Below are 6,235 nucleotides of genomic sequence, written 5' to 3'. Positions count from 1 at the left end.
GGCAAACCGCGGGTCGTCGAGACAGCCCTCCCCTGCCCTGGGGAGGCTCCAGGGCTAATTACCCCTATATCAGCCCTGAATTATCGGAACGACTGGAGTCCGATCATGTGGGAGGTCACCATTTCCCACCACCGGAAACAGGAAGTCGATATGCTTGGATTTCTACACTCATACCTTTTAAAAAAAAATATTTAATCATTTTTTCAACACAAAGAACAACCACAAAAAACACATCTCTCATCTCTGCCTTGGATACAAGCTCCCCAGATGAATGGTGCCTCTGGGGCTGGCTAGGAAGAGCTTCCCAGATCCCTGTGGGGCAGTGTTAGGAGATGCCTCTCTTTGGGGTAGGGCAGCAGCTCAGAGACCAGCAGCAACAACCCAGAGGACTCCCAAGGAGAGGGGAGAGGACAGGAAGCAGAGGGAACACACCACAAGGGAGAGTGTTTGGAAAAGACTCTCCCTTTCACCCTAACTCTCCATTAATGATTCCTCTCAGTCGGAAGATGCTGCCCTCGCCCGCGGTTGCCATAAATCACCCCCGAGTTTGGATGAAGGAGGTGGTGAGAGGCACTGGGCAGAAAGCTCTCAAACAGGCTCGGAACTTCCTGAAGCTGCTTTCAGGAGCGAATCTGGTTGCGTTGCTTAAAAAGAAGAAAAAATTGGAGAAGTAAGCGCACATGCTTCAAGAGAGGTCGGGAGTGTTTTTATCTGCTAATAATTTTACCACTGAAGTGAAGAAGATCGGGACGGAAGGAATAGAGATAACATCAGAGAATCGCAGACATGTTGGTAGGTGGAACAGAACGGAACGGAAAGGGGGGGAAGACTTTTTACTTTTTTATGTGATTAATTTAACAACCCTCCCCCTTAAAGAACAGTCTCTGTTTTTATCTGCTAATAATTTTACCATTGAGATGAAGAAGATCGGGACGGAAGGAACAGAGATAACATCAGAGAATTGCAGACATGCTGGTAGGAGGAATGGAACGGAAGGGGGGGAGACTTTCTACTTTTTCATGTGATTAATTTAACAACCCTCCCCCTTAAAGAACCGTCTCAACGACTAATTTGCAAGAGGGATTAAAAATGAACTGTGTGGGGGGGAAATAATATGAATTAAAGGTTTTATTCTGTGAAAGATTTGGAAACAAAAAGAAGCTCTCTCTGTGACGCAGCAAGAATTGTGACTCGATATGGACAGGCAGACCTTCACTACATGATAAATGGTCTTAGGGAGGAAGAGCCGTGGATTGGTTATCAGTTTGGGATCGTAAATTTGAAAGGCTATTACCCTCCTGGAGGACTAATTTATGATGCAGCGGGTCTGGAAAGTTAATGAGCGGACATTTAGACTGTATTTCATCGGAGCGGCAAGATGGCGTGTCTGCTCGAACGAATGCCTGGACTATTGGATTTCTGTGAGAGTTCTACGAGAGAACTCGGAGGTGACAGAAAAGGAAAATGAGTAACGACAAAGAGTTGAGAAGATGGGAATGAAAACATCATTGTAAACATGAAAGCAGCATAAATATAGATGATTGGACTCCGGCCGATCACGAAGCATGGGAATCCCCCACAAAAAATTATAATTTGGACTTTATGATGTGTATTGATACATCTTGGACTAATTGGTATGATATGTTTAATTTGGTAAATGGAAATTTAATAAAAATTATTTTTAACAAAAAAAAATAATGATTCCTCTCAGTCCCACCTGTCTGAACCAGGTTCAAAGTCCCCTTCCCCCTCAGGTCCCTCCTGGGCCATTGGCTGCCAATACTCTTCCTCGTCCAGCCAGTCCCTGACACTGTCTTAGGTGTTCCCAAGCATGTCACTCTGCTTCAAATGTGTTCTGTGAAAAGTACTGGGACTGTATTATCCAGGGTCTCTATATCCTGATATGCTTTGGACCCTTCCCATCTCTGTTTCCAAGATCTAGCAACTGGAATCAATGTTGCATATGCCAGAGAGTGTCAGGGCCAATAGCAGTAGGAAATTAGACATGTGGGAAAAGGATGCAGTTGGCTCACCTCCAAACACATTTTGATAGAGAAGTTTTTAGTGAAAAGATGGATGTCTGTCTACAGGTGGGGTGTTTTTCTGTATCTCTGGTTTGTTTTTAGTTCTGGATGTTCTACATTAGCAAGCAGATAGGACAAGATGACCTTAGAGATCCCTTCCTAACTTTTGATTCTGCAATGTGACAAACATGTTTACTTTGGCCATTCTCCAACTGGTGATGCAACACAGAGTCCAACAACATTGCAAAAGTGATTATGTCTTCCGTAATTATTATAATTATTATAATTAATACACCTGGAAAAACTCCAGAAAAGCAGAATGGAAAAAAAGGAAGGGCGAAAAAATGAAATGATTAAAAGTAACCCGGTTTTCCATAGACGCCTACAGTAAAGGAAGAGAGGTGAGGCCAGCTTTGATAGAGGAGTTTTTAGGTAAAATATGGATGCCTGTCTACAGGTAGAATGTTTTTCTTTTTCTTGGTTTGTTTTTAGTTCTGGATGTCCTGCAATAGCAAGCAGATTGGACAAGATGACCTTGGAGGTTTCTTCCTAACTTTGATTCTGCGATACGACAAATAGGTTTACTTTGGCCGTTCTCCTACTGGTGATGCAACACAGAGTTCAACAACATTGCAAAAGTAATTATCTTCTCTATAATTATTAAAATTATGGTAATCAATTCACCTGGAAAAGCTCCAGAAGGCTTAATGGGAAATAATAAAAAATAATTAAATCTGAAATGATTAAAAGCACCCCGGTGTTCCATAGAGAGCTAAGGTAAGCTAAGGAGAGGTGAGGCCAGGTTTTGCTTTTCATTGTATTGGTTGGATTTCAAATCATAGCATTCAATGATTTTTTTGTGGCAGTGTTGAAGTTAATGAGCAGGTGGATACCTGCCCCATTAACTACAGAATTGGCAGAGTCAGTGGTCACAAAATACATCCTGTTCAAGTTAGGCTGATGACAATTACAATATTGTAGAGAAGCAAAGGAGATTCCAGGTGTAGAAGGATAGTTGTGATGAGGATGTTGTTGTTGCTGCTGCTTCTCCTGCTGCTTCCCAATATGGTGCCCCAAGTGCACACTGTTGTTTGCAGCGGAAATAATCCTGTGCATATTCCACATGAATGGTATGAACAAGGTGATCTTACCATTGGTGGGATAGTGTCTCATATCCATTACATATTCCCCAGCATTTCCTTCCAAGAACACCCATCTCAAGTCTTTATTCCCAACCCAATGTAAGTAAACAGCTCTGAAGATCATTTCATTTGTTCTTTCTACATTTATATCTGACTAAACTGCTCTTGGTTTTCTTTGAAGATTAAACCCAATAGTAAGATTTTTATAAGACTATTTCATTTATGGTTCAGAGCAGTAGTTAGAAAGTGGGAACACTCCATAATCTGCTTCAATGTACATGGTATCTCTCCATCCTCCAATGAAGCACAGATCACTCACTAGACCTCCCCAGTCACAGGGGTGGCATTAGGGTTCTGCGAGAAGTGGCCACGCATTGGGCACAGAGCCATGGGACTGCTGTCTCAAAACCTGGTAAGCAAGGCGCTGGGCTTTGGGAAGGAGTTATGGGCTCTGACAAGGTTTGCTTTCTGTCACTTTTTGTGCTCCTCCAGTCACATTCACCTTGGCCATAGGCTCTGCTTCTTGCCCTCCTTCATCTGTCTGCCTTCCTTGCTTCCTGTATCCCTTCATCTTCAAAATGACAACGGCCAATACTATTATTTTCATTTCAGACCAGTTTGTCTTGCTAGGGACAACAACTGACAAAAGGGTGTAGTTATGATTTCAATAACTGTACATGTTTCTAGGGATAAAAAGCAGCATGGTTAGAAAAACCGAATGTTATTAAGTGAAGATCACTTATCAATCTATGTATTCAGACATATAAAAAAATCTGGTTCAGATGGAAGTGAGATCCAAACATTAACTCTAATGGAACCAAACCGTTTCCATATATCCAACATGATTTAAGAGAGGCAGTTGTATCCCCCAGATCTAAGTGTTGTGTACTTTTTAATTACCTATAAAATAGTAAGGCATTTCATTTGCAGGGTGATTAGAAAGTTCTACCAACACATCCTCGCCTTGGTGTTTGCTGTTGACGAGATCAATCAGAATCCCAGGATCCTGTCCAATGTCACTCTTGGATTCCACATCTATGATAGCTATTCTGATTCAAAGATGGCCTACCGAACCACTCTGGATCTGCTCTTTAAATCACATCACTTTGTCCCCAACTACATATGTGGCATTCAGAAAAACGTAGTAGGAGTCATTGGGGGACTTAGCTCTGACACCTCCACATCCATGGCAGATGTCTTAGGTCTTTACAAGATTCCACAGGTAGAATATAGGTATTGAAAAATTCATATATCATGCCGTGATTCACTCTTTCATCCTTCCACTAGGAATCTGTTGATGCATAAATATGAAGTGGGAAAAAGGAAAAGGGAAACAGGTTGCAATATATTATATAATAATAATAATAATAATAATAATAATAATAATAATAATAATAATTCATTTTTACCCCACCCTTCTGGCTGGGATTCCCCAGCCACTCTGGGAAGCTTCCAACAAAATATCAAAATACAATAGTGCGTCAAACATTAAAAGCTTCCCTAAACAGGGCTGCCTTCAGATGTCTTCTAAAAGTCTGGTAGTTATTATTCTCTTTGACATGAATGGAGTGCATTCCACAGGGCGAGTGCCACTACCAAGAAAGCCCTCTGCCTGGTTCCCTGTAACTTTGCCTCTCACAGTGAGGGAAGGCCTTCGGTGCTGGACCTCAGTGTCCAGGCTGAATGATGGGGGTGGAGACGCTCCTTCAGGTATACTGGACTGAGGTCATTTAGGGCTTTAAACGTCAGCACCAACACTTTGAATTATGCCCGGAAGTGTATAATATTAGTACCCAAAAATATACATGAAAGCACCTAGGTTCTAAAGAAAGTTTATATAATATATTTAATGGAGGATTATTCAAAAAGTTTCAGTTTGATAAAAGGGACATATTATCATTAATTTTAAAATATAATTTTATCAGTTTTCAAATACAAAATTCCAATATACACCTCGTTGTATCAATACCAAATTATAACATCAGTTCCAATATGAATCAATCAAATACCCAATTACTTAATTTAGGTGGCCCGCCACATGCTGGAATTGAAGGTTTGGTAATTTACTTTAACTCTTCTGAACCGCAGAACTCTTCTGTGGTTTAGACCACAGCGCCACCTGCGTCCCTTTGAAGCTGGATTACAAAGCCATAAATAACCTGAGACAACAATGTCCTTCTCCCTAGGAATCATAAGATCCTCTCCCTGTGTACGTATGATGATGTTTAGTACTGTATGATGATGTTTAGTACTGTATGATGATGTTTAGTACTGTCCATTTTCAGAGGCTAATCGAAAACAAATTTCTTGTTATTTTTTCTGGCATTTGGGGAGGGATATGGTGCTACCAATTTGGTGTTTTCTGCTGCATTACTGGACTTCATATTAGTTGCCTTAATTTTAGCTGGTATTTTACTTTTATAGGATATGGTTTATTGTGGTCAAAGAAAAATAAAATGTACAATATTCAGGAAATGTACAGGATTTCCAGGAGATCCTCCCACAAGAGTTCTTAGTAGAAATGCCATCAACCTCTCTCTACAAGTGTTTTAAAGATTATAGACAAAAAGATCCTGATCAATTGCTTGTATTTCTCCTGGTCTACTTTAGAGTATTGTTGAAGGCAGTGCAAGGATAAAAGCTCTCCTGTTCCTGGAGAGAATCTGTGTGTACAAGTATGCAGCTGTGATGACTCCCATAATAATAGGAATTAATATCTGCAATAATAAATGAGCAATATATTTTCTATGTAAATGGGGGTCGGCCCTGTCTAAAAATAGGAAATATGAGATATAAAGGATTTATATTCAGCTAAATGAGTGTGTTGTGAATTCTTGTTTCCACTTGGATAGGTTTGGCTTTTCTATTTTTCAGATTTCATATGGTTCATTTGAACCAACCACAAATGATCGAAGCAAAGTTGCTTCCTTCTACCGCATGGTCCCCAGTGAAGATCTTCAGTACAAGGGAATTATCCAGTTACTTCTGCATTTTGGTTGGAAATGGGTCGGGCTCATCACTCCAGATAATGAAGCTGGAGAACGTTTCATTCAGAACATTGAACCAATT

The sequence above is a fragment of the Podarcis liolepis genome (assembly GCF_965112155.1).
Source record: "Podarcis liolepis genome assembly, chromosome: 13".
Classification (NCBI taxonomy): Eukaryota; Metazoa; Chordata; class Lepidosauria; order Squamata; family Lacertidae; genus Podarcis; species Podarcis liolepis.
Note: the sequence above shows the minus strand (reverse complement) of the source record.